General features: G+C 38.9%; 1 protein-coding gene across 1 annotated transcript in view; it reads right to left on the reverse strand.

Moving 5' to 3' along the window:
• The window catches only part of HLCS (holocarboxylase synthetase), an 89,968-nt gene that overhangs the window by 9,371 nt on the left and 52,957 nt on the right, over positions 1-27,640 (reverse strand).

The raw sequence follows: 27,640 nt of genomic DNA on the forward strand, positions 1-27,640 counted from the left end.
GAGCCTCAACTTCAGGATCTGTCCTTCCAGTGAGCACTCAGGGCTGATTTCTTTAAGAATGGATAGGTTTGATCTTGCAGTCCATGGGACTCTCAAGAGTCGCCTCCAGCACCATAATTCAAAGCATCAATTCTTCAGCGATCAGCCTTCTTTATGTCCAGCTCTCACTTCCGTACGTTACTACTGGGAAAACCATAGCTTAACTATACGGACCTTTGTTGGCAAGGTGATGTCTTTGCTTTTTAAGATGCTGTCTAGGTTTGTCATGCTTTCTCCCAAGAAGCAGTCGTCTTCTAATTTCGTGGCTGCTGTCACCATCTGCAGTGATCATGGAACCCAAGAAAGTGAAATCTCTCACTGCCTCCATTTCTTCCCCTTCTATTTGCCAGGAGGTGATGGGACCAGTGGCCATGATCTTAGTTTTTTGATGTTGAGCTTCAGACCATAATTTGCATAATTTATAAACATTAGATTTAATTTTTTGTTACATTATCATTTCAGCTACAGGTCAAAAATGTTAAAAGAATAGGAAAGGCAAAACATGTAGAAAAATGTTGCAATGAAAATATCAAATCTATAATGGCAGGATATATTTTAATCAAGTAGCTGCACTTCCTACATTTCTTTTTGAGGTGCTTATTCTCACTAAAGGTTTCACTATCTTCCATATGTGACAACCAGCAATTTCTAACATTTGTTACTACTTATAGCAAATTCATGACTATACTCCTGAATACAGCAACAGCAGCAGTTTCTGATTATTTAGAAAACCAGTATGGTGGCAATTAAAGCAGTTTAAGAGAGACACTATCCCTTGAGAACTAATTATGATTTAACTACAGTAAATAAATCTACACCTTCTGAGAACTCTAGAGAACACTAGCTTATTTTAGGCTTGTGCTCTGCTTTTAAATTGTTTCACTTAAAAGAATACAGTTTTCCTACAGGGGATAAGTAGAAACTAAAGCATATTCAAACACCACCAAATGAGCCAATGTTGACTTGCATAAATCTTGCTATGAGAATATTGTTTAAGTTGCCTTGGTAATAAGTAGCACTAAATAGTGCTATGGTTTTCTTTTCCTTCTTTGCAGGTTAACAGAAAAAAGCACGCTATGACATATTGGTCAGGGCTCAAACTATTGCTTTGATAGACCCTTTTAATGTGGAGAATTTCCATTTAATATAATGCAAAGATACTTACAACCAAAGACTGTATTGGCCCCCCAGCAAGATCTATATCAGTGCCCCCCTAAAAAAAACTTTACTGCATTATCTACATTACAAATTACTACATTTTATGAGTACTCAAGTGTCTGGAATGAGGATGAGGTGAGGAGAAAGGGCCAACACAATTCAAACGCCTTTGTGCTACAGTGCAAGAAAGATGGAAACTTCCCCGTGTTTGATCTTGCTGCAACAGTGGCAGCATATCACCACACACACAATATCATATACTCCATAGTCCGAGAGGTGAATTTTGCACCTCCTCAGAGCTGGCACCTCTGGCAGTGGTTGGTTTTGCCAACCCCTAGGTTTGCCTCTGCTTGTAACATATTGCAAAATTACTTTTTTCTGAATTTTGGAAGATTCAAGGATTTAAAACTCTGGGATCGAGCTAATGACAGTCAAGAAAAGCAGAACTGTAAGCACAAATACACCCTCTGCTGCTTACTGGGAACCAACATTGGTTAGTGCCAATGGCTCCTGAGGACGTTTCCTAATTCACCTCCTGCTGGGGTTTCAAGAATGTTTTATAAATAGGTTAGATAGAGGATGCATAAAGAACACAAAACATGATCCAAAATATTTCTGAACATGTTTCCCCAATGGATCAGTTGGTCACCTAACTGCAAAAAAAGTTAAAAGGCAAAAAGTATTAACCACAGGAGTGGTAATGAGATGTTCTCCTCCCTTTAATGCAAATATCAGCAATAGTCCTTTTTTCTAAGCAATGGCCAGAGTATCTCTTTGCCAGTCCCACTTCCATTATATATTAAAGTACAGCCTGATAATTGTTTCTCTTGGCCACCATGAATGCTTATTGAGACCGTCTACCATCAACTGTTGACGTTAAAACCGTATTTTACTTGTGCTGGGAGCTGGCAGAAAGAATCTGAGAGAGGTTCTTTGTAACCATTTAAGTTTAATATTGTCATCTAGAAACTCTGCAGGTAAGAGTCAAAAACTGCTTCAGCTTCAATACCACATTCATGTTACATAAAGGAAATGTAACTTAAATCTGGAAATGGTGCTATGGACAGATTATAATATACCTGAAGCAACCGTCTAGGCAAGCATACGTTACAAATCTGAGGGAGACAAATCAGGAGAGGAAAAAAGTTAGTTATGACACCAAACACAGTGCTGTAGAACAATGATGTGATTAAGGCAAACTATGCATGCAGTTGCTAAGTGGTTTGGCCAGAGTTACTAGAGCACACTAAGACAAGACTGAGCTCCTGTGCTACTGAAGGCAAAAGTTTCTGTAAGGAGGGAAATTCTGTAAGAAGGGATACAGCATAGGGAAGTTGCTACTACCTAGACTGAGACTACTGGAGACAGACAGATTTATTATGCTATCTGAGATAACTCTAGGGGCATTACCACACAGTTCCAAGACCATAATAAAGTGCTTGTGATTTTTATAACCCCCCACCATTTCAGAAAATACAAGTTTTAGATTTTGTAACAGAAAGAAGTGATTGTAAACAGTCTACATGCTAAACTACCTTAGTGTAGTCCTATATCTATGTGGGTACAGAAAGAAGAAGAATAAATATGTAACTTTGTTGAGCTAACCTTCGACTGCAAGCTGTGAGTCTGACAGGACTCTTATTCAGGAAAAAGGAAAGAAGATATGGGGATAATCTTTGGTATGTAAGCTTAGATTTAACCACCTGATACTGCAATAATTTCATATGATAATGCATAATCACCTATTATTATTATTCAAACTATAAACTACATATGTGCTGATGATTCAAAAAACAATAACAGTATTTAGTATAAATACCTAAGAGCTTTACAGGAAAAAACTCAGACCAACCAGGTCCAGATATTCTAAAAAGACATGTTACAATAGGTAGTGACTTATTTTATATCAGCATATAATTCATTGCTTATTTTCTTTAACTGTTATTTTCTGTTTTTAATTATTTTTATTGTAAATGTTTGTGTGTGTGTGTTCACACAAATAGAAGTAACATCCCTGGTCCTTGTTCCCCACTCCCGAATAAAAATGCACGAGTTAACCAATAATATTTTGCCAAATATTGCCATGTGTGTTGGCTGTTGTAAACCATGGTCATCCTTATTTACATAAGCAATAAATGCATACCAAATATCAATAAAATTATTATCCTCATGTCCTGTACTTGTTTGGTAAGTTTCTCCATAAGAGCTATGGACCAGATTTATTGGTGCCAACAGTCTACCAACAAATTTTCCAAGCTCTTTCAGTTGTGTGTGAACCAGTTGCCTTGATGTCACTAGTATAAATGTAACAAGCTCTTTAAGTAGTAAGTCTGAGTTCTCCTTGTCAAAAATCATTAACAGAGCTAATTGTGGAACACAAATAACTGAATGTTGGGTGGGTAATTGTGCCAATCTCCTTAAAGACCGTCTTACAAAGATGTTTATACCTTTGCATAATGATCACATGGGTAGAAGCTCTAATCCCAGGACTTTAGGTGGTAGGGTGGGTAATAATATATAAATAAATACTATCTTCTTGAAACTTGGAGTGATGAAACTTGGAAGCTGCTACCACAGCACCTCTGGGGTGTCAGTTAACATTTATATAAGATATTAGATGTTGTTTCTCTAGTTTTCACTAATACTGATAACGGAGGTTTTGGCCCACACATTACAACTGTCGCCCATTCCAATTCCTTCCCCAAGCTTGATTCCTATAGGCTTTTCAAAGATTTGAGACGGCAGATTTGTAGATGATTGAGAGTACTCTTTTGGACGATACAGATGTATTTTTTTTATTTTTTCAACAGTAGTGAAGGGCCTGCTTGCCTGCTGGTGAATCAAATTTTTCATGCTGAAATGTCTTGGTGAGGCTTACGCCAACTATTTCCAGTTTAGTAACAATCTGAGCAGCTGTAAAACGTTGCTGGTTTTGTAAATGTCACATGAATGATACAGTCCTTCTTCATTCCACTTTGAAAAACGAAAGTCCTGTCCTGAAAGTCCTGCGGTGGCGGCAGCCCTCATTTTGTGGCCCCAAACACTCCAATTTGTGTGGCTAAAATGCAAAAGAATTCACAATGTGTTCCAACTTTATTATTCTTATGGGATGAAAACGTAATAGCACATATTTTATTGTGAACTTCCTGATTATACTCCATCCTAATCATGAACAATCCTTAGGGTCCTGTAGCATAGTGAGAAGGATCTGATATGAACTGCCTCTTAGTACCATTTTAATTTGAGGTAATTCTAGACCCTCTTGTTTTGATTTTTTAACAAATTGTTGCAGGCCTAATCTAGTTCTCTTGCCTTGTTGTAGAACAGAATCCCAGCATTTCTGCCATTGCAACAGCATTTTTCAAGGAATTGTTTTGGGAGCACTTGGAATAAGAGAGTCAATTTGGGGAGTAGCAACATCTTGACAGCTGCTACCATCCAGCCATGACTAAATTGTTTTTGGATCATCAAAGAAGTATTATTTCACTTCTGCAAAAGAGGGTAAATTCAATCTTAATGTTAGACCATTATCTTGGGCACTTGTACCCTTAAGTACTTAAAAACTTCCAACATATTTAAACCTTGTAAGGGGTTTCTAATAGTTGGGAGCTGAGGGAATATGAAGCATAGAAGTTGAGATTTTGAATTGTTTATTGTGAGCTCCACAATGTTTCATATGTAGATATTTCCTGAATGGCTGCTGTGAGAGATCATTCAGGCTTGGCTACTATCAGGACAATACTGTCCACAAACAAATCTAGGGTAGCACGTTGGATTGGAAAGCTGAGTTAGGCCTGGCCATTAACACAACATATGGCCTTCGCAAATGCTATGAAGCGCCTTCACAAATTTGGGGCTGAAAGTTTAATTTGTGGAGGAGAGCATAAAGATAGGCTTAGAGTACTTTGTGAAGTGTCTAGTGAAGCAAGCACAAGGGGCTGGCATCTGTTTGCCATAATAAATTGAATTAAACATATGCTGAAGTGGGATCAGTAATATGCCTTGATCACACAAAACCAGTTTGTTCACCAAGGTTGGAAGAAGGTAGAAGCCTACAGGTATCTGTCAGGATGCTGGAAAATAATTTGGCATCCTGTATACTCTCCAAGTGTTCTGATTTTCCAGGGACAGTCCTGGAATTACAGAAGCCATCCCAGTTTCTGATGTGATCGCGGTATGTCCCGGTTTTCCTTTTTCCTCCTCTCCTGTCTTGATAAGAGTGGTGGAGAGATCAGAACCCCACTGTCCTTCTCAGAAACTGGAGCCTTTCTCTCTTTCTGTGTATGTTTATACTGACATACAAAGCTCTCTCTATAAATCTGAAGGAAAATGTAACCAGTCCCTTTTCAATTCTTTAATAGCAATGCTTCAGAAGCCAGCCATTTTTTTAAGGAAACACATGGAATGTTTATTCCTTTATTGTAAATTAAAGACTACACTATCTACTCAGAAGTAAGTCCCACTGTATTCAATGAAGCTTACTCCCAGATGGTTGGTAAAGACTGAGCAACCTTACACTGCAATCCTAAGCATTTTTATCAGAACTAGGTTCCACTGAGTTCAGTAGTTCCTGAACATTCTCATTGTTGTTGGTTATCCTGCCTTTTCCCGTGACAGAATTCAAGGCAGCTACAGCTAAAAAAAAATCCATTTCATTTATCTGTGGAAGGTGTTATACACAATGCCTTTCCTCGCACATTTTTTCTTTTACAACAATTCTGTTAGGTAGGTTCAGCGGAAAGGCTGTAGTTGGCTCAAGATACAAATGTATTGTGTATATGATGTATATTTGTGTGGTGAGATCAAAAGTGGGAAAATAGAATGTCCCTATTTTCATCTGAGAAATGTTGGAGGGTATGATCCTGGTATTTAACTTATGTTTTCAAAGTTTTTGCTTTCAGAAACTGTTGCATTTTTTTTTTTTGAAGATCTGTGCACAAAAAATTGTTTGAAAAGCATAATGGTGTCCTAGACTTTATGAAAAACAACCTGCAAATTTATAATGAAGGATAGTATATTTTAATAAACAGAAGCAACAGCACCAGACCAAATAGGAGACTGAAATCTTTGATACCCAAAATGAATTTCAGCTTAATCTCCAGTTGCCATTTCACATAAAAATGTCGAAGCAATTAAAGTTTAATTTAACTTCTATAGGCCAGGGTAAAATAGTAAAACCAGGCAGAACTTTTTTTAATGCTCCTACATCAGCTCATAACCATTTTTCACAAAAATGCTTATAGCATAGATTGAAAATGGTATTAGTTAATTCAGCATAGTTAACTGAAATTTCATCAAGTCCAAAGACGCTCAGTGCTCATAGTCAGTAAATGACTTTTATTATACCTACTTAAAATTGGAACTAAAACCACAGAAACTATGTTGGACTAATGTTAATGATCTGACATCTATAAATTTCATTGATGTTGTGGTTTTCAGACTGAAACTCTCATTAATGCACCCTGCTGTTTTATGGTATTGCAGAAGTATTACAAAAAGCAACATTACATTCCAGATGTTGAAAAACCTGAGGGTCAGAAGTAACTTTTACCATCTTCTTTTGAGCTGTTGTAATTATTGTCTTCACATGATTGTGTACAAGACTCTGTGATTCCATTTACAATATATGCCTCAGAATTGGAAGCAATTGCACCAAATGCATTGCATTTTATTGTATCTTTATTCAAGTTAAAAAAAAGAGAGAGTCATTCCAGTTATATAATACCTGCAAAACTGTTACTATAATAACTTATTTGTACCCCGCCCATCTGGCCGGGTCTCCCCAGCCACTCTAATACTGCAATTCTAAAGAATGCATACATATTAGGAAGTAAGTACTGCTGAATACCATTAAACTTATTTCTGAGTAATCATGTACAGGATCGTACTTTAAAAGATCAATCCAAGCCACTTGAGGCTCCCTCTGCCCAGCCCTGCCAGTCTTCTTGTGGCCTCTGCCTGTAGAGTGATGCTAGTGTCACTCTGCTAGCACAGAACTCCCCTTCCACCTGTTTTAATAAAAAGTACTCCCCCCATGTACATAACATTTGTGTAGTTTTTCAAACATATATGTAAAAGAAAAACAACAAATACTCTCAAAAGTTGCTGCAACTTCTGAGTATATTCACCAACAGGCTTTTGAATCCCAATAATCTTTTCACAACCAATGGCACGCAAATCTATTTCCAAGTGCACATGATATGGCACCCCAATAATGGAATAGGTTATTCAAAGATAGACATAAAACAAAAGTTACTATTCATAAGTCCACATAAAACAGATTTTAAATCCAATTGGGAGTTTACTGGCTATTTCTGAAATGCAAAATCCTATTTTTGTGTGGTCAATCCCACAACTAATTTGTTCCATCAGCACAATAATTTACACTTGCACAATGGAAGATTCCGCTCCTTTTGTGTACCCCACACTCTCCCCAAATCTGCTCCAGAGCATTAGGGCAACCCCTAAAATAGTTTTAAGGAGTACGCAGTGGGAAGAGAGGGAGAAGCTCTGTTATGCAAGTGTAAATTCTTGTGTTGATGGAATGCTTTACTTAGCGCTACACTGAATATAACCCAGAGTTGTTTTGGGGTCAGGTGTGTGTGTGAAATGACTTGGTTTTTTTATAATTCATAAGTGGGCAAAAGCCTTCTACCAACTTAACATCTAAGAAAGCATTTTAACAAAGGAAAATGTATTGTTGCATGAAGCAAATGAAAAGAACAAGTTTGAGTTAGGCAACCCACAGTGCCAGAGAATATATTCAAATAAGAAAACAGCTCTATTATGCCAACAAAATGCCAGTAAAAATTGAAATGTTGGTTCAGACTCACTGGTAAACTTCCAAAACTCCAAGTTTAGAAGGACCTCTATTCAGCAAATCATTTCTGTTAATATCATCAAGACCACAAAACTACAGCAAAAAAATGGAGTTTCCAACAGAGCTGTCAGAGATGGTGAAGACTTCAGATCATATCCACTTTAAATTCTTTAAAAATAATTCTCAATCCCCTCTTTAATATACTATCTTTTCAGACACAAATCTTCTTCACTTAAATCATAATGTAAAGTAAATAGAAATGAAAAAATGGTTTCATTTTAAGATTTAATAGGGACAACCAAAAGAAAATAAATCAGCTTTGTGAACTAGTTGACCGACAGATGTCAAACAGTAGTTGTGTTTGCAATATAATGCTAAATCATGGTTCATTATTATTTGAACAAGCTTCAAATGAGCTCAACCAAAGCATGGGGCACATAGAATCAGAGAATTGTAGAGTTGGAAGAGACCTCAAGGGTCATTTAGTCCAACCCCCTGCAATGCAGGAATCATTCCCCCCCCCCACAAACATGTGTCTGATGGGTACTTCAAGCAGAGTTTAGTTTCATCTGTAAGAAATCTCAGCTTAGTTTTAGGTTCAGACTAGACACCCTGGTTTAAAATTACCTCTGGTAAATTTAGCAAGACAGTTTCATAAACCAGGGTTTGTTCTAAACCTCAGCAGAGTTTAAAACCAGATTATTGGTTCAAATGTAATGCTAAACTAAGATTCCTTAAGTAAAACACGTAAGAAGAGTCCCATGGACTGCAAAAAGATCAAACTTATCCAATCCTTAAAGAAATCAGCCCGAGTGCTCACGGAAGGGCAGATCCTGAAGTTGAGGTGCAGTACTTTGGCCACCTCATGAGAAGAGAAGACTCCCTGGAAAAGACCCTGATGTTGGGAAAGATGGAGGGCACAAGAAGAGGGGACGACAGAGGATGAGATGGTTGGACAGTGTTCTCGAAGCGACTGGCATGAGTTTGGCCAAACTGCGGGAGGCAGTGAAGGATAGGGGTGCCTGGTGTGCTCTGGTCTATGGGGTCACGAAGAGTCGGACACGACTGAACAACAACACGTAAGAAGAGCATTGCTGGATCAGACTAAAGGCCCATCTAGTCCAACATTTTGTTGCCCACAGTGGTCAACCAGATGCCCTTGGGAAGCCCGCAAGCAGGATATGAGTGCCATGGCACTCTTACCACTTGTGCTTTCCAGTAAGTCCTGGTTCCTTCCAATTCACTGGGAGCTTGATTTGTGGCAGCATATGCCGTTGGGGAAGGATGGCAGGCAGGCATCACCTTGCATGGGGCACATTTGGCATGCTTCACCCAGCTGTGGGGCTTCCACCCTGGGAGCAAATTGGGACCGGTGCTTTGGACCTGGGAAAATGCTTCCCATCTTGGGTTAGTATTTCCATAGATTGCTCAGTATTTGACAAGTGGAATATCACAATAAAACTAAGTTCAGTCACTTCATCCTCACTTAACTTAATTTCCTTGCTCAGACCAGCAACAAAAAGTGCCTATAGTGGCTCCTTCTATGATGAAAACATCTGTCTACTAGGAATAAGATCAGATGGTCAATTCTTTCCACACAGCCAACCAAGAGATCTTCACCTGCTAACATTTCTCAGTACTTACTACAAATCTGAGCTGGATTCAAGTTAATGATCGAAGTAAAAAACTTTGTAATCTGTTACCAATATATCGCTTGTAATTTTTCAAATTATTTTAAGAACTTCATAAAACAGAATGGCTTAGAACACAGGCATCCAACTTTGCTTATCTGTAAGATCATTCTCTTTTTAAAAATGCTAGATGCTTTTTAAAAATTACTAGATGCTTTTTATTCTAGGTGTTTTAAGTTAATTTGGAAGGATTACACATGATGCTTAAGGAAACGGTAGCAAAAGAGAATAAAAACTCTATACTGTGGAATCTATACTTTTAAAAATGCCCTGATGATATGGTACATACAGTGTCAAAAACATAGTGTTAACCATAAAGTTAAGACAACTGAAACTTTCATCAATACTCAGCCAGTCAATAAAACTCCAGGGAAAGCCTATGTCCTGGGCAGAGATGTTTAAATCTAATACTGTACCAAACAGAGGACAACAATTTGGCTAAATCATTGAATTATATGGATTTAACTGAGATAATTCTTGGTGTGAACTTTCCCTGCATGAAAAGATAGGCTCTGGCAGAATGAGCGGACAAGACGAATGGTGGGTCCAACAATCAAGAAGCTGGTTTTTGCACATGCTGTAGAGGGAAGTGGGGAGCAGATGGAGCTAGCCAATCTAGGAAAAGTAAAACTGGGATTAAGTTTCTATTAGCACAAAACTGCTATACACTAAATAAAAACACACAAACTAGTGACCCTGCAAGATTACAGCTCTTATATTTTTGCAACATTTACACATGGTTAATTGCCCTGTCTCTATGTAACTCTATTGACAAGGTTTGAAAGTCTTGAAACCTCCAATGCTGTTTTTCTGTATCTCTTGGTACAAAGCACACCTCCGTACAGATCTTCCAATCAGTGTAACCATGACAGCTCACATACACATTACAGTACAATGTTGCCTGATGGATGACGCAAGGAACACTCTACTGTGTGAGCTGATAAAGCTAAAGTGTATCCACACTTCTACCACAATACTTGAAGTCATAATAACAACAGAGCCTAATGCAATTTAGAATGAAAACTGTGACATCTTCACATGTACTTCTTCATTGCAGAAAGATTACAAACTCAAAGTAACATAATATGTTCACTATAGGACAGAAGCATACTTCAACTTGGGGGAATCCCACCACCAGTAACTATGATACTGCTACTTTTGAAAAGGCTCAGAAATGCTATCCTTCCTTTCTCCTTAGAATGACTTTACATGAAACTAAACTATTATTTAAAATAGCAACTGAAAATAAGTGAAGACAATGAGAGGAACTCTGCAAATACCCTACATTCACTTTGTAAGACAGACAGCAAACAATCTTTACTAAAATCCTTCTTTAACACATGCATTAAATTCTTTCTGGCTTGTGCAAAACCACCAGAACAATGTGGCTGCCATGATAAGTATGTATGTACAAAAGGATTAGCATGCCATCTTCCCACTTGCACAATAAGACAAGAAAGCATTCCAATGTATTTTCACTCTGAAAAGGGTAAGGTACCCTTTTTATAATGCACAGAGGTTGTGTCAACAGAACTGTCTTAGCAACTATGCAGCTCTTTATTAGTCTCCAGAAACACACATGGGATTTTTCACTTTTCAGATATCAAAGTATCTACAAAAAAAGTTAAAAATAGAAACAATAATTTGTTTCCCAAATTAGGCTCAGAGAATCTTGCAATAAGGGTACAGCAAATGTATTCAACTGTAAACAAAACTAAAGAGCCTGATCATTTGTAACACAGCATACTGAATGTCATATAAAGATTCCCTCTCAGTCTTGAATAATATTCTGCTAAGCGACTGCTGGTGAAGTCTCTTCTTAAACTACTCCCTTTCCATTTTGACAGCTGAACTTGAAATACCTCTAGGATTAAATTTGTTAGACATATGAAGAGCAATATTTATTTTATTGCCAAGGGTATTTGCACCCTCAGACTAAGTAACCCTGGTGTTTTCACACCTCAACTGAACACACAGAAAGTTATCTTCCTAATGATTTTAGGTTCCCCTTCATTATCTTCTATAAGAACAGTTATTTAAATACATAACAGCTTATGAAGCACACAAATTAAAAATGGATGACCTTTTTTCTTTTACAATTTTGCCAAACGTAACGGGCCTAGTGCATTGCATGTACCCAATGGTTAAACTGTATGTGCTTATCTAAGTCTTCAGAGGGAGCCCAAAGTCAAACTATTAAACCCTGGACTGATAAAATATGCTTAAGAAAATTTCTTGAAGATTTACAGTAGAGAAATTTGTTTTTCAAAGTACATACATAGCCCTCAAAAGGAGCGCCACATTACTCTCATGGATCAGTTGCCTTTAGTAACTATTCTTACAGTAAAAGAAACATTCAGGGTCTGTTCTTGGGTATTTCTGTTGGCAATGCTGCAGGAAGGAACATGACCTCCTCCGCTCTGTGGCAGGTTAAGCAGTCTGATTGAACATTGGTGCTAATTAAGAGCTCTTGTTGTTTGGCAGGACCACCAGAGTACCTTCGGCACTTGTTCATGACAGCAGTACCTCTTTCAGAAATTAACACTTGATGAGTACAGACAGGGAACCCAGCTGGTTCTCCTGAGTCCTTCAACTATATAAATGAAGTGTATAAGAACACTGGTGACTACCAAGGGAAGAAAGACTATTCGTGACCTCTTTGTAAAAAACAGAGTATACTTTTACATTGACTTAATTTTCTTCACTGGGGTTAGATAATGCAGCTGGGGACTGTACAAATAGAGCCAAATAACAGGAGGCAGCACCAAGTTATTCTCGTACCAAATATTTGGCTTTATTATTAAACCTAAAACATTATTCTTTTTCTAATATCAATTGCACATGAAGAAAAATTACAGGGGGAAATATATGTTTCATAAGGGAGAAGCATTTACATATGGGTTTCTTTTTCAAATCAAAATGACTAGAATATTTTACTGACACCTGTGATTCTAAGCAGTATAAATTCATTGTGAGCAAGCCACATATAAACACACATATATGTGCATCTGTGTATATAACACAACCATCCTGGATAAAAAAGGCAATGTTCCCAAGATTTCAGCTAGCAGATAGTTATAAACAGACTTGGTATTCTTTTACTAGTTCTTATTTTTGCTTCTAGCCCTCAATTAGTCTTAAGGAAGTGGTCGAGTCTATGTATACAACAGAATGAGTTGGGAATGAAGTGGCAAATTTATGAGGTAGTAGATTATTTCTCTGCATTAAAAAATAAGCTCTCAGGAAAGAGAAGACTAGTACAAAGAAGGAAAATGTTGCACCAGAATCTGCCATGTTAGCTTTTTTACTTGCATGGAGTTCCTACATATGTATTTGTATGAACAGAGATCATGAAATATGTTTTACCTCTGAAATCAGATACTTGTATGGGCTTAAGGAACCTGGTCCTAGAATCCTGCTGTATCTCAAACAAATCCCAACAATGTACACTACTGACCATACCAAATTACTAACATATTTCTTAAGATTGGTTGAGCGTCGAATTGCTAATGCATAATCAACCTTTGGGATGATGCCGACGCCCAACTCACACATATTTTGCATGGGGCTAGACACAGCCATACTTGAGCAGTATCTTAAGTCCCAATTGTCGATAAACGCTGCAGAATAAAACAGTTAAGTCATATTACCCACTATGTCAGTAAAATATAACTTATGTCAGTAAAATAGCATTATGCACAAACATGTTTTGAAATTCCCCACTGTCTCCTGGGAGCACAGCAACACAGCTAACAGGAGGCCAGATGTATGGCGCTTCCCTTCTCCATCAACCACTCTCTGAACAGAAGGTGCTGAACATAAAAACTGACATAAGAATACTTACAAATCTCAATTAGTAAGATTTCACGCAACTGCACACAACCATAACTCGTTATCTTTATATAGCCTTGTTACCCCTTTCTATTGTGGCACCCAGGATGTGGAACTCCCTCCCCAGCAGGTTTCAACTGGTGCCTTCTCTTTTTAAGGTTTATTTTGCTGATCTTTTAGTGTGGGTTAAAGTTTTGTCTTCCAATCTTCATAAAGCTTGTTTTATCTCATTATTGCATTTATTGAACAAAAGGGACATTAGTAATTCGGGTATTTTTACTGTTGGTTTATGAACCTGTTTTGCTGAGCTGCTTTGAGTTTATTTTATAAAGAGAAGTGGGGTATAAATGTTTAGATAGATAGATAGATAGATAGATAGAAAGATAGATAGATGTTTCCCTTGTATGTTTACTGACTTCACATTTAAATGCAGACACACAGTGTCAGGCTATTTTAAATAAGGTAAGCAGTCTGCTGGCAAGATAAAACTAGTGGTTCACTCACACCACAACTACTCCCCCTTTGTTGGCAGTATAATTCCTTACCTGAGCACTTAGACTTATATAGGCACGTACGGTAATAAAAAAATTACCCGCCTTTAAAGCAAAAACTACTATATCTGAAATTTTAGGAGGATGCAAACATAATCTGGGAGAAAACTTTGGAAAGCAGAGTTCCAGTGCCCCAAATTCACTTCTTTTCATGGCTAAAACAGTTGCACCAAGCTACAGGATGATGTGTTTCATAACTGAGCTAGGTTTACAGATGGCTAAATATATTTAGCCATAAAGAATTGGGAACTGTTATGAGAGAAACTTCATAAATTTGCTATGATGTTGAATGTTAAAAAATACTGCTCAAGGCTAGAAAAAAGTACATCATATAGCCAATTATTCCATGAAATATACCGGACATCATAGCTGCATAGCGGGTCATTCCATAATTTTGTACTGTACTTGGAACAGTTCATTTGACATGCGCTACTTCATGTGTACCACCTTGAACTTCTTGGGGAGGAAAGGTTGGATAACTTCGGATAATGCGATTAATAAATATAAAATAATAAATCTATTTCTATCTGGGAAGTGGTTGGCCTGGGAAACAAAGTTTACAGGCAGTACATTTAAGTACGAAAGATGTACATTAGGTCATCACTCATGATGTATTTTTGAAATAAGTGCTGAAAAGTCTGAGAAAAACCGAATGCTAAAGAATGCTTTAAAAATACTGAAAGGCAAAAATTCCTGATGTTTCACAGAACTTGTATCATTAACCAGAAGCCTCACTTCTGGACCTGTATCCTGTTGTGCTTCTAGGATCACCTTCATCTTGATGTCGAGTACCTCATGTGCCTTTTGATGGATATTCCATGAATGCTATTTTAGCATGCTTTGAAGTTCATTTTTATGGACCAACCTAGACCAACCATGGCACAAAGTATTATTGTAGGCTGTCTGTAGCAGTAATTTGCAAGATGCTGCAGAACCAGAAAACTAGAGGCAAAGAAGTTGAACAGAGTCTGCTTCATGAAGTCCAGACCTGCAGGGCTACCAAGCTCAAGCCCCAAAAGAAAGGATGCTAGAGGGTAGTAACAAATAGCTTAAGAACTATGGATGTTTCTGTTTCCAATATTTATACTTCCACTGTAATATCCAATGGGGAATTTACGAGAAGCAGATGTACAAAAACTGTGTAAGTATATCCAGAAGAGTCCTGAATCTTTTGCATATCCACTTGCTGACACTTTAATCAATCCAGGTTACTGTTTCCTTCACTGGTTATTACATCACTTGTGTTGGGGGCGTGGGGAGAAGGCAGAGGGACTAAATAAAAAAACCTCTTTAACAACTGCAAGTGGCATACATAACTTGTTGGAAGGAGTGAACACGCTGATGTTGTTGAGGTGCTCCATCTCAAATACGCTAAATAAATAAGTTCTACCACAGCTCTACCACCTCCATACCACATTCCTTCCTTAGCTACACAACCAACCAATTTCGTATTTGCCTGCACAGGAGAATACATATTGTGCAACCAATTTATATTCATTGTTCTGAAGCAAGTAAAAATAAAGTTAGGACACTGATTCAGAAATACTTCATTTATTTAAATATTTGCATAGGAATTTACACATAATAAATCCTATCATTTTACAAATGTATTCCTAAATGTGGAAGCTTTCAAGCAACATAATATAAAAGGTGATTATAATCTGTCAAATGCTTTTTTCTTGTACAAAAGCCATTATCTATGATATGTCTTAGTTTTAGTTTCATTGTTTCCTAAAGAGTCCTATCATTAGGTTTCCAAGAGGTTTATATAACCAAATATGGAGACAGAGAGAGAGATTCAGTATCAGTGATTGCATCAATGATTGTGAGACATTCAAGCAGGAGGGGAATGCGTTATCCTCCAGATGTTGCTGGACTACAACTGTCATTCTTTCCATTAGTTATGCTGGATAGGGGTGATGGGAGTCCAGCAACATCTGGAGGGCCATAGGTTCTGCATTACAGATTGTACACTTGGAGTTTCAGAAGTCCCACACCATGGCTCCTGTGTCTCTTATCAAAGACTTCTTAGTAAACCTACATACCCTAAAAGAGTATGTCATAGGACCAAGCAGAGAAGATGTGGCCCTAGACTTAATCTTAAATGGCATGTGGGACCTAGTGCAAGATGCAAACAATGACCAAATTGCTTCGAAATTCAACATACATGTAGGCGGGCAATTGCCAAGTTAGTCCAACACAGTCACATTTGACTTCAAAAACAGAAATTTCTCAAAAATTGGTAAAAAGGGAGTTGAAAGGGAAAGGGTCGAGAGGGTCAAATTTCCCTAGAATGCTTAAGGGCTATTCAAAGCCACAATAATAAAAGCTCTTCTGGAATGTATACTGCAGATTAGGAAAGGTACTGACAAGGCCAAGAGGATTCCAGTGTCCTTAACAAGAAAAGTCAAGTAAGCCATTAGAGGCAAGATCATGGTGGCTAGCTCAACGAAAATGCTGAAACAGTATGCAACAGCTGTGAAAATTTGAATAATTCCAGGGACCACTGGAAAAAAATGATGAGTAAAACTAGTTTGAGAAACATGGGGGGAAAGGAGATCTATATATGAAGTGTACACTGGCTGGACTCTGATGCTCAGCTTTTGAAGGCACAGGAGAACCTTTAGAAAAAAGGAGGGAGATATAGAAGGCAACTGTGAGTCTCTCTGTGTGTGTACTTTATCTGATGAATTTCCTCTTTTTCTACTGCAATTTTGAAAGGCTAGGTTTGCTGATTCCAGCGCATGAAAACAAACATGACCCCAAGTTTGCGTCATGGAGTTGTAACCATAGCTTTCTTAAAATTTATTCATTAAAAAACCCAAAAACTTTTAGTTTAACATGCCATGTTACAGGCTTTCCATATTCACTGAATGTCAGGAAATTACAGTTGTTAAGAGCCACACTTTTAACAGACACAATATTTAGGTAATATTATCCTGTTCCAGGTTCTACCTTGGGGCTAGATGAGTGTTAGTGGCAGCAGTGGTGGATCCAAGTCTATTCATCTATTCACATGAAATCTGTGTGACTGAGCTGCCACTGCACATAACATGCATCCGACTAGCAACCAATACAATGCACATGTTTAATTACTTCCATATTTATAGTATATTGTTTCAGGTTTATTAGTTTCTTATCAGCACAGACTCTTTGTGGCACTGGTGTTAACAACTCTGTTTGACAGTTTAGTTGAAACAAAATAAAAAAATTCCTTCCAGTAGCACCTTAGAGACCAACTAAGTTTGTTCTTGGTATGAGCTTTCATGTGCACGCACACTTCTTCAGATACTTACCTGTAACTGACAGTTTAGTTACATACTAAAGACATTGTTTATTTCTAATCAACCAATCTCACCTTACAGCATACTGTGAACTTCTAATATGTCTACTTTCTGCTTTTGCAACTTTAGTAACTATGCAACTCAAAATACACGAAAGGAAAGTCAAGGCACACAAGAGAAAAACCTAGGGTAAGTTGTTTTAATTTTTAAAAGAACTCTTATTCTATGTTGTCATTAAAGTACCATTCAATTACTATGGTTTATGGTCAAAAGAAGTCTATTATCTTGCAGGCTTTCAAGTATAGTTGTGCAATTTGCAAACTGCAATTGGTTAATGAAGCTAAACTTAATTAGTTCAACTTTCTGCAGCTCACATCAAACAATGCTGTTTGATATATCCTGCAAGAGGACCAATTCTCCTACAGCTGGCTAAGTGCCACAATGAAAAGGCAGCAATACGTAATTCTGGGAACTGAAATGAGCTGTTTTAAGTAGAGCTTTTCTTCCATTTTCTGAAACTGCTCTACTCTGACCTTCTCAAAATCAATCCTTTGCGGATTAACATGTAAAGTAGTGTCGAATTAATTTCAGAAAGCGAATATGAGATCAGCCTAGGATCATACAAAACATCTAACTCCTAAATACACTAATGCTTCTAGAAGCTCAATGAGAAGCTGTCAATAAAAAGGGAGGGGGAACCAAGGAGGATTTGAAGCATGGAGCAATCTATCAGGCTAGTTAGAGCTTTGCCTACTTCTGTGGCATAGCTAATGCATTCCTCTAGAAGTTAATCCTATTTCTAAAGGCCCTCCCGAGAGGAGCACATAGGCCGTGCCGAATGAGAACTAAAATGCATTAAAATTCTAAACGACGTCACCAAAAGGCACACTATTGGATTTTGAATGTCGACAATAAGATGGTTCATTAAAGTACAAGGTCTTAAAAAGGTTCATTTTTACATATATTTGGCAGGAAAATACAGGCACATTTAGAAACACTAAACAGTTTCATCTTGAAAACTGACCATTAATGAGACAATATCACACAAAATTATGAAAACAATAGAAAAAGAATAGAAAGCATACACTTTAAAGTGTTAAAATTGTTTTAGGAGTCACCCAGAACTTACGTTATGGGCAGCTAAATAGATTCTGTAACCAACTAACTATTTTGGATGGAAATATATCATAACAGTGTAATGAGATCTCCTCTAACTTCCCTGGGATATGTTTCATTCCCTATACAATTTTCAAAAAATGTAAGATATTCACAGTTCTTAACTAAGAATTGTTTTACTTAATTTAGCTCTTTGCTATGTGTGGATTTTAAAATTATTGTTATGTTACATTGTATTTATATGTTGCTCTAAGGCCCCCAAAGCAATGAACTGCAAATAATACGATAGAAATAATTAATAAAAATGCAGTATATCAACCAAAATAATTGTTTGGTTGCACATCACTTTGGATTGCCTTGGGCAAGATAAAGCAAGCAACATATTTAATAAAATAAATAAATAATAATAATATTTAGAAGACATCTGAAGGCAGCCCTGTTTAGTGAGGCTTTTAATGTTTAATAGATCATTGCATTTTAATGTTCTGTTGGAAGCCACCCAGAGTGGCTGGGGAAACCCAGCCAGATGGGCGGGGTATAAATAATAGATTTATTAATTGTTGTTGTTGTTGTTGTTGTTGTTATATAAAATAACAAGATCAGCAAGTATCAATCAATCACATTGGATATATGTTAGAAACACCAACCATGTGGCAAAGAAACAGAAAGGCAATTGATCAAGCCACCCCTCTGACCCTTTTTTCTGACCCATGGGAGTGTCCTTATACCATAACTCCTCCTTAGATCATGTACCCTCTCCCACAGCCACATCTCTCACAGGTGCTTCTCCGAGCCTTCCTTGAATGCTTTTGTCTGACTAGAACATGTTCTGGAACTATAATATTGCCCCTTGCGTGCCTGGGTGGAAATGTGTCTGAGTTTGTGTGTGGGGGTGTGAACTATATGTGTCTGAAATGTGTCTTCTGTATGAAGTTAAGATTCACTGCCCTGCCCACTTCTGCCTCTGCCCCTGCCAAACACAGCATGTGGCCACTGGAAGGAAATGCAACCCCTGGGCTGAAAAGGGATCCCCCACTCCTGCATTAGGTTATAAATGTCTGCCTCTGGTCATTGTTTTGTCATGGTACCAAGCCCCATGCAGATCTACACTCATCAAGAAGGCTGCATATATATTGCAGCAGGAATAGCTATATTAGTGTTTTGTTGAGCTGTTATTCTGATACATCAGATGAGACAGAAATGTGGCAATTTCCTTAATCCTAAAACAAATTAATTTAAGGGGGAAAACAAAACAATCTGACCAGATGTTGTGTTAAATATTAGAAAATACTGAGATCAAGTTGAAAAAATGTGTTTTCCTATTCAAACACTTATATACAGGAATGGGTATCTTCTTTTCCCCTGAGTGGTAGCTAAGTTTGCACTTAATTTTCCATAGCAGAATATCAATTACTATCAGATTGCCAAGGTAAGCCAATTAGAGAACAACACTACATTCAAAGTGACTAAAAGGGGGTCATCATAACCTACAAAGTTAAGTGTTATCGAACTGCCTTATAAAAATGGTCACATATCACAGGCATCAGATTGGTCATATGTGCTGATTAGACATTTTTATTGTTTATGAAGCTCTTCAAAGTATTACATTATATATAACTGTACTCAAAACATAAATTTATAAAGGAAATATTTTAACAGGGCAAGTTTTCTCAGTTTTATTCTATTATGTAATGAAAACATAACCTTAATGTAAAACTTAGCTGTATACTGTTGTTAATATAATTTGGTTGAATCTGTAACAACTGTGAGCTCAGTTGTTTTCACCAAATGGTACTTACCTTCCCTCTCCTTCTCTTACAACCTCTGCATTCTCTAAAAAGTTAGTCTTAAGGGCTGGGAGATGTGAGGGAATGGTATGAGCTTATAGCAGATAAAAATGAGAGACAGCAGAAATAATAGATATTTCCTTATTCCATTCACACCAGACACCAAGAAGTATCTGTAACCCGAGGTACCACTGTAATGATGGAAGCAAGAGCAAGGGAAGAAACATTAATGAAAAGCTAGATTTGTTACTTTATATCTTCTTTCAGAGTGTTCTTGACAAAGTATTCTTGCTTTTTTATACTGTGCAGTATTTGCCATCTGTCTTGAACCATGTCTATATACTAAAAAGAGCATTCTCTCATTTTCTCATTAAGAGAACCAACGATCCTGAGCAGAGTGTTTAAATCAGGGGTCAGCAAGGTTTACTTCGCCTGGGCCGGTTCACTCCAGCAGAGATCCCTCAGTGGGCAGGATCGCGTGCCCATCCGTGATTTCCGGCATCTGTGCAGACGTGATTTCCGGTGCTGCGGAAGCAAGTCCCCATGCTGCGCAGGTTTAGCACAGCGCGCAGGGACTTGCCAAGCGGGCAGCTTAGTTCGGGGGTAGCTTGTGGGCCAGTTAAATGACCCCTGTGGGCCACTTGTGGCCCATGGGCCTTAGGTTGCCAACCCCTGGTTTAAATGATTCTTCAGTCAGGGCCTTTTTGGTAGTCACACCCGCCCTGTGAAACGCCGTCCCATCAGATGTCAACCACCTGACTTTTAGAAGACTTCTGAAGGCGGCCCTGCATAGGGAAGTTTTTAATGATTGATGTCTTACTGTGTTTTAATTTGTTGGAAGCCACCTAGAGTGACTGCCGTAACCAGTCAGATGGGTGGCAAACCAACCAAAGCGGCTAACATTCTCCTTTCCCTTCCTCCCTCACAACAAACACTCTGTGAGGTGAGTGGGGCTAAGAGACTTCAAAGAAGTGTGACTAGCCCAAGGTCACCCAGCAGCTGCATGTGGAGGAGCAGAGACACGAACCCGGTTCACCAGATTACGAGTCTACCACTTTTAACCACTACACTACACTACACTGGCTGAGTATTTAAGAAAAGCTCTATTTGACCAGGCCAGAATTTCATGTATTCCAGCAACCTATTTCTAACAGCAACTGGTGAGATGCTTCTGAGAAGCCCTTAAGGAAGTTAAAAACAACACCCACCACTCTAAAAATTGGGGGAAGGGGGGGGGCTCCTGCTTGCCAGTACAATACTAAAATTGAGTATTGTGACTTTATCCTCACACAAACCTTTCGGAACTGGTCCACTGAATGCTATGGGAAAAAACCTTCATACATATACAGCAATGGCAACTTAACATACATGACTGCCATTCACCATTTGCATTGAACCAATCATTGGAGACTCTCCAAAATGCTACTACATTCCTGGTAGTAAGATATTCTGGAGAGAGAAATTATAAAATGGGAATTATAATTATAAAATTATAAAATGTGTGGAAAATTATAAAATTCTGTACATAGTAATGAACAATTAAACTGAAGAGCCTTTCATCTTCCAGCCATTTCATTCATAGTTATAGCAAATAAATAAATATATGTAACAGGTAAGACAACTGAGTACTGCTTGAATTTTTAAAACATGAAATTTCCCTTGCCTAAATGCATTTAGTGAGCTCAGAAAGTACTTCACAGCACCAAAAGAATTAGCAAGGCTTATACCAATCAATGTTACATTTTTAAAAAGGATTAACAATTAAAGATTTAAAATACATTACCATTGATCTTCAGCATAAAATACTTGTGATCAATAAGGAGCTAATCTGTAAATTTGATTAATTGAGTAAATCCTATTTACTATAGCACAGTATAAGCATAATTTACAAAATATATAAGAATAACCCACTCTATCTTATGTTATAAGTATTAGATCAGCATCTGTGGAATTAACTAAAGATTCTAAATGTTTTTCTTACAATCTGAATTCTGTACATATACACTGCAAATCACACAAAGCTTTCTAGAATTCACAACACTTCAACCAGGCAATTTGCACACATTTCACCTTAGCTGATGACTTAAGGAATAATGGTACATGTATTAGATCTTCCTTTTACAACTAGTTAATAACTGACAACTCTAATAAGTGACTGGAAATATGTGGGTATTTTACAAAGTGCTTACATTATGAAGATAATTAAGAACTGACAAGTCATTTGAAAAAGGCTGCCTGCAACTATAATTTTAGGGACTGGCTCACACACCAAAAAAAGAAAGAAAGAAAAAGTATGCCCACACTCACACAGCTGGTGTATATTTATAAGAGTAAAGTACGCATCTCGAACCCTAGTGTGTTCAGAACCCACACCCCTAGGTGCTTCTATACTCAAAATGTCAAACTTTCTAGCCACTTTTCAATAGTTTGTCCATGATTTATTTTCTCCTTAGAGTAGGCAGTACCAAGTTATTTGGACCATCATTCATTTTCAGTACAGTATTAGATAGAACATGCATGTAAATACCCAGTGCAACCGGAATTCTCCACGACCCTTCCCCTCTGCAGGGAGGTGGGACTAACTCAGATGGTCCGCCCCTGCCAAATGGTTTCTAGAGAGTGGTAGGGGATGCTTTATTCCATGTTGATGGCCTTTCAGCTGATTCCCTGGTGACCCTCTGCAATGCAGTTAACCAGGGCTATTGACTGTCTGGCTCCAAAGTGCCCTCTCCGATTGCATGAAGCCCGGACAGCCCCATGGTTTCCCCCAGAGCTGAGGGCAAGAAAACAATTGCTGAGACGGCTAGAGCACCGGTGGTGGAAAACTCATTCTGAATAGGACAGGACACAGGTTAGAGCTCAAAATCAAGCCTACCAAGTGGTGATAGCGACGGCGAAGAGGACCTTCTTCACCACCTCTATTGCCTCTTCAGAAAATAGCAGCAGGAGGCTCTTTCAGGTGGTTCGCAATTTAATGGAACCACCTTTGCCATCGGGGCCTTGTAATGACCCCAAGATCTCCTGCAACGATTTTGCTAAGTTTTTTTGGAGATAAAGTTGCTCAGATTTGGAAGGAGGTAGACTCTACTGTGGGAGCAGGGCTGGGGTGGGAGAGTGCTAGTCTTGTCTAGTCGAGTTGCATGGAATCAATTCCAATCTGTTACCTCTGAGGATGTGGACAGGCTGCTTGAACGAGTGAAACCAACCACCTGTCTCCTTGATTCTTGCCCATCCTGGCTCATAAAAGCAAGCCAGGAAGGGCTGGGCGATGGGTTCTGCAGGATGGAGAATGCTTCCCTCTGTGAGGGAGCATTCCCAGACCCGCTAAAAGAGGCGGTCATTAAACCACTTCTTTAAAAAAACATATTTAGACCCAGCCAATATGGCCAACTATTGCCCAGTCTCAAATCTTCCATTCTGGGGCAAGGTGATTGAACAACTCCAAGCATGCCTGGAGGATGCGGACCATTTGGATCCCTTCCAATAGGGATTCAGGCCTCATCATGGGACTGAAACTGCCTTGGTCATGCTGGTCGATGTTCTCCGGCAAGCTAGGGACAAAGGTGAAAGCTGTTTCCTAGTTCTCTCAGTGGCCTTTGACACCATCAACCATAACATCCTTCTGGACATCTAAAGGAGCTGGGAGCACTGTTATATAGAGGTTCCATTCCTTCCTCCTGGGCCGTGTCCAGAAAATGGTGGTGGGGGATGAGTGTTCAGACCCTTGGGCCCTCACTTGTGGGGTGCCTCAGGGTTTCATCCTCTCCCCCATTTTAACATCTATATGAAGCCACTGGGAGAGATCATCAGGGGGTTTGGGCTGGGTGTTCATCAGTATGCACATGATACCCAGCTCTACCTCTCTTTCAAATTGGAACCAGTGAAGGCGGTGAAGGTCCTGTGTGAGTGCTTGGAGGCGGTTTGAGGATGGATGGCAGCTAACAGATTGAGGTTAAATCCTGACAAGACAGAAGTACTGTTTTGGGGGACAGGGGGTGGGTGGATGTGGGGGACTCCCTGCTCCTGAATGGGGCAACTGTACCCCTGAAGGAGCAGGTGCGCAGCCTGGGAGTCATTTTGGACTCACAGCTGTCCATGGAGGTACAAGTCAATTCTGTGTCCAGGGCAGCTGTCTACCAGCTCCATCTGGTACGCAGGCTGAGACCCTACCTGCCTGCAGACTGTCTTGCCAGAGTGGTGCATGCTCTAGTTACCTCCCGCTTGGATTACTGCAATATGCTCTACGTGGGGCTACCTTCTAAGGTGACCTGGAAACTACAATTCATCCAGAATGCAGCAGCTAGACTGGTGACTGGGAGCGGCCACCGAGACCACATAACACCGGTCTTGAAAAACTTACAGTGGCTCCTAGTACGTTTCCGAGCACAATTCAAAGTGTTGGTGCTGACCTTGAAAGCCCTAAATGGCCTCAGCCAAGTATACCTGAAGAAGCGTCTCCACCCCCATCATTTGGCACGGACACTGAGGTCCAGTGCCAAGGACCTTCTGGCGGTTCCCTCACTGCAAGAAGCCAAGTTACAGGGAACTAGGCAGAGGGCCTTTTTGTTAGTGGCTCCCGCCCTGTGGAACGCCCTCCCATCAGGTGTCCAAGGAATAAACAACTACCTGACGTTTAGAAGACATCTGAATGCAGCCCTGTTTAGGGAAGTTTTTTAGTGGCTGGTGATTTGATGTATTTTTAATATCCTGTTGGAAGCTGCCCAGAGTGGCTGGGGAGACCCAACCAGATGGGCGGGGTATACGGTAAGTAATAAATTGTTGTTGTTGTTGTTATTGTTGTTGTTATACTAATGGTGCTGGTTTGGCCATGGGTCTAAACCTTAGGCTTGCATATTCTGTCCTTGACTTCCTGGTTCATGTAAAGTTTACTCTGTCCTTGACATTCAAACTGGAAATTCTGATTATAGGACTAGCATAAAGCACAGTTTGCCAATTTTAATGCTAATGATAAACTACTGTTTACTCAAACTAAGAAGTTGGAGAGGGAATAACAGCATGCAGAGCTCTGTATAAAGAAGGTCAGATTGAACATACAAACCATGGTTTGTTCAATAAGACTAAACCAGCCCACAAATCTAAATAGATATGCATGCCTTCTTAATTACACACATTTAGGTATTCAGGCAAGAGTAGAATCATAGAATCATAGAACTATAGTGTTGGAAGGACCGAAGGCCATCTAGTCTGGTGTTGAAAGCATACCAGTGCAAGTAGATAAGTAAGTACTGCTGTGGCGGGAAGGTAAATGGTGTTTCCATGCGCTCTGGTTTCCATCACAGCGTCTCATTGTGCCAGAAATGGCTTACTCATGCTGGCCACATTACCTGGATAGCTGTCTGTGGACAAACGTCGAACAAACACTGGCCTGAAAAGTGAGAGACCTATGCAAATGGACCACACCCCAAAGTTGCACATGCTCAAGTGCTGTGTAGCATGCAATTTCCAAACTGGTGGCTGCATGTGGAAAGGGGACTAAAGATACTCAACAACATCAGATTCAGACAACATTTATTTACAATCTGGAATGATCAAACTGAAGCCATTGGCATTTAACTACTTCTACTTAAAAGCAACTATAAATTATTGTTCGGAGTCCCCAATCAACACCACTTACACTTAAAAGGAAATTGGAGATTCAGGAGCTCAACCTGGCCCTCAATCCCAAAGACACTTGCTCACTTTAGCTATTCAGAATTATTCTGTGTCAACTTCAACAACGTTGGCCACGATCTCCCATTTGATTAATCTCTCTGAAAAGAGTTTTCTGCCTGCAACTCAGGCTATATGGCAGTGAATCAGTGGATAAAGCAATGGTATACCTTCAAGCTTTTGCTTATTTTTTAAAAAATGAACCCTGTTAAAAATTATGTGCCAAAGATTTTCACTCCTCTTACCACACTTTTCTATGAATTCAAAATTAAACAAACAAAGATGACAACACTGGGTTACTATGTAAATTACGTAAGTCAAGAAAATGAAATAAATGTTCACAGTTTTCAAAAGTGACTTCTGAAAACAACCTAGTAATCCCTGCTATCAGCCACTTTTTCTTAAAGAAAAGGAGATGTAAGCTTTTATGAATGCAGGCAGGACTACAGACCTTTCCCCTTGTTTTACATGCATTAATTAAAATTATATTAGAAGTTAATCATGCATGATTTCAAGACTTTGCCTAATTCTGATGATTTTATAGTACAAAAAAGTCTGCACTGACAGTTTTCAAAAACTAATTTATTCCAGTGAGAATTAAAGTGTTAGAGTAATAAAATGTCTTCTACACGGTTTCTAATAGAAGAGAGACTTGCACCTTAGGCAATGAGCAGTGCTACAACTCTAAAAACAAAAGCTCTCAACATGGCTCTCAGGAATGTCAGTTTTAAAATCCTCTTTTTCCTTCCCTGCAAAACTAGAACATGTGAGAGTAACTAAATATTAGAAAGATCGCCTGAGGTCAAACCCAGATAAATGAATAGCAATTTTACACATTGATGGAACTGTTTTCCTTACTGAGGAATAATTTTAGACAAATCTGCAAGTCATCTGCAATCATGAACATTTTGCCAAGCTTATAATGACTGCTACTGTTTCCGCATTGCACAATACGATTCCATGAAATTCTAGTCATGGACTCAGACCTTTTCCTAACATTATAGCTGTAGTCTTTTTAAGGAGCATACACTTTGAAGTTAATATAAATGAAAACAACTCTAATATAAATGAAAACAACTTTTAAAGTTAATCTATGCATAACTAGGGTTTTTGCCATTGGGGAAGGGGGGTATTCTTCTTCTTACAGAAAAGCATGAGAAACCTCTGAATGGACAGAGATCTACAGCCTAGTTCTTATGTGCTAGGCCTGCCAACTTGAATCACTGATCACAAGATGCAGTGCACACGCACCATTTAAATGGCAATGCCCATTCACTGGAGGGGGGGCAGGCCCCCTTAAATATTTTAGAGGGGGCAAATGACCTTGGCCCCTAGGGGTTGGCTCCTATGTTATGTGCCATTCCTGTATGGTTGCAGCTTCTGCATGGTCAGAATCCCACAGTGCAGGAATAATGTTGAAAATGACAAACCATTGCTACTTCTTTCCTCAAGGACGAACCATTATAGGAACATAAGAAGGGGCCTGACATGGAGTCAGACTGTTGGTCTAACTAGTTCAATAACTGGCAGAGTGTGTCTAGGGTTTTAAGACAAGTTTCTTTCCCAGTCCTACCAAGGCGGCTACTGATTAAACCTGAGACCATCTAAATGCAAAGCATATGTTCCAACACTGAGCTATGGGCCCGACTAAAAGTGTTCCTTGCTAATCCTTCCTTCCCAACTCACGGTTTCA

The sequence above is a fragment of the Lacerta agilis genome, chromosome 4 (assembly GCF_009819535.1).
Source record: "Lacerta agilis isolate rLacAgi1 chromosome 4, rLacAgi1.pri, whole genome shotgun sequence".
In the NCBI taxonomy this organism is placed as follows: Eukaryota; Metazoa; Chordata; class Lepidosauria; order Squamata; family Lacertidae; genus Lacerta; species Lacerta agilis.